Source organism: Oncorhynchus mykiss, chromosome 18 (genome assembly GCF_057628025.1).
Source record: "Oncorhynchus mykiss isolate SJ-2025 chromosome 18, ASM5762802v1, whole genome shotgun sequence".
In the NCBI taxonomy this organism is placed as follows: domain Eukaryota; kingdom Metazoa; phylum Chordata; class Actinopteri; order Salmoniformes; family Salmonidae; genus Oncorhynchus; species Oncorhynchus mykiss.
The window spans coordinates 18,270,001-18,272,500 of record NC_143039.1 but is presented as its reverse complement, the minus strand read 5'-3'; the positions used below and the strand labels follow the sequence as shown (position 1 = coordinate 18,272,500).

The following is a 2,500-nucleotide window of genomic DNA, read 5'->3' as shown; positions in this document are numbered from 1 at the left end:
TAAACTATTTGCACATCGTTACAACACTGTATATAGACATAATATGACATTTGAAATGTCTTTATTGTTTTGGAGAGAGAAATAGAGGGGAGAGTAGAGCAGAGGAATAAAGAGTAGGAACAGAAGAACTGAGACGAGGAGGAGGAGGAAGAGGAGGAGGAAGACAAGGGCCAACACTAAACAGTTCTGTGTTTCCCTGTGTGTGTGGAATGCAAGTACTTGTCATGTGTGCACCCTCTCAGGCCTCTAGGTCACCAGGCTGCTCATTATGGTGCACACTTGTCACCATCGTTACGTGCACCTGTGCGTCATCACTCACCTGGCCTCCATCACCTTCCTGATTACCTTCCCTATATCTGTCACTCCCTTTGGTTCTTTCCCCAGGCGTTATGGTTTCTGCTCCAGTGTTTAGTGTCTGTGTTGTTCCTGTTTCTTGTTGTGTTTAATGTTGGGTTTATTTGTTAAAACACTCACTTCCTGAAGTTGCTTCCCGCCTCTCAGCACACATTGTTATAGTCCTACACTGTGTGATTGTTGTAAACCCCCATATTGGTGTATTTCAGGGGCAGCCAGCTAGATTCAGCCCGGAATATCATTCTGATAATTTATGCAAATTTATACACTGCAAATTGACCACAAGCCCAAAAAGAGGTTGTTTTTGAAAATAACAATCATTTCATATCTTGATTATATTGAGACACCGTCACATCTGTCTCTTTTATACCTGGTGGGAATACTTGGGGACAGATTCCCTAAATACATAGATTATTTTATACCTGGTGGGAATACTTGGGGACAGATTCCCTAAATACATAGATTATTTTATATCTGGTGGGAATACTTGGGGACAGATTCCCTAAATACATAGATTATTTTATACCTGGTGGGAATACTTGGGGACAGATTCCCTAAATACATAGATTATTTTATACCTGGTGGGAATACTTGGGGACAGATTCCCTAAATACATAGATTATTTTATACCTGGTGGGAATACTTGGGAACAGAGTCCCTAAATACATAGATTATTTTATACCTGGTGGGAATACTTGGTAACAGACTTCCTAAATACATAGATTATTTTATACCTGGTGGGAATACTTGGGGACAGATTCCCTAAATACATAGATTATTTTATACCTGGTGGGAATACTTGGGAACAGATTCCCTAAATACATAGATTATTTTATACCTGGTGGGAATACTTGGGGACAGATTCCCTAAATACATAGATTATTTTATACCTGGTGGGAATACGTGGGAACAGATTCCCTAAATACATAGATTATTTTATACCTGGTGGGAATACTTGGGAACAGATTCCCTAAATACATAGATTATTTTATACCTGGTGGGAATACTTGGGGACAGATTCCCTAAATACATAGATTATTTTATACCTGGTGGGAATACGTGGGAACAGATTCCCTAAATACATAGATTATTTTATACCTGGTGGGAATACATGGGAACAGATTCCCTAAATATATAGATTATTTTATACCTGGTGGGAATACTTGAGGACAGATTCCCTAAATACATAGATTATTTTATACCTGGTGGGAATACCTGGGAACAGATTCCCTAAATACATAGATTATTTTATACCTGGTGGGAATACTTGGGGACAGATTCCCTAAATACATAGATTATTTTATACCTGGTGGGAATACGTGGGAACAGATTCCCTAAATACATAGATTATTTTATACCTGGTGGGAATACATGGGAACAGATTCCCTAAATATATAGATTATTTTATACCTGGTGGGAATACTTGAGGACAGATTCCCTAAATACATAGATTATTTTATACCTGGTGGGAATACCTGGGAACAGATTCCCTAAATACATAGATTATTTTATACCTGGTGGGAATACTTGGGAACAGACTTCCTAAATACATAGATTATTTTATACCTGGTGGGAATACTTGGGGACAGATTCCCTAAATACATAGATTATTTTATACCTGGTGGGAATACCTGGGAACAGATTCCCTAAATACATAGATTATTTTATACCTGGTGGGAATACTTGGGAACAGACTTCCTAAATACATAGATTATTTTATACCTGGTGGGAATACTTGAGGACAGATTCCCTAAATACATAGATTATTTTATACCTGGTGGGAATACGTGGGAACAGATTCCCTAAATACATAGATTATTTTATACCTGGTGGGACTACTTGGGAACAGATTCCCTAAATACATAGATTATTTTATACCTGGTGGGACTACTTGGGAACAGATTCCCTAAATACATAGATTATTTTATACCTGGTGGGAATACTTGAGGACAGATTCCCTAAATACATAGATTATTTTATACCTGGTGGGAATACATGGGGACAGATTCCCTAAATACATAGATTATTTTATACCTGGTGGGAATACGTGGGAACAGACTTCCTAAATACATAGATTATTTTATACCTGGTGATTTTACGCTCCTTTTTGACGCAAAACTGAAATGATAAAATATTAATAATAAAA

General features: G+C 37.4%; 1 protein-coding gene across 1 annotated transcript in view; it reads right to left on the bottom strand.

The window, feature by feature from the left end:
* The window catches only part of LOC110510737 (receptor tyrosine-protein kinase erbB-4), a 458,893-nt gene that overhangs the window by 103,868 nt on the left and 352,525 nt on the right, over window positions 1-2,500 (bottom strand). The window lies entirely within an intron of this gene.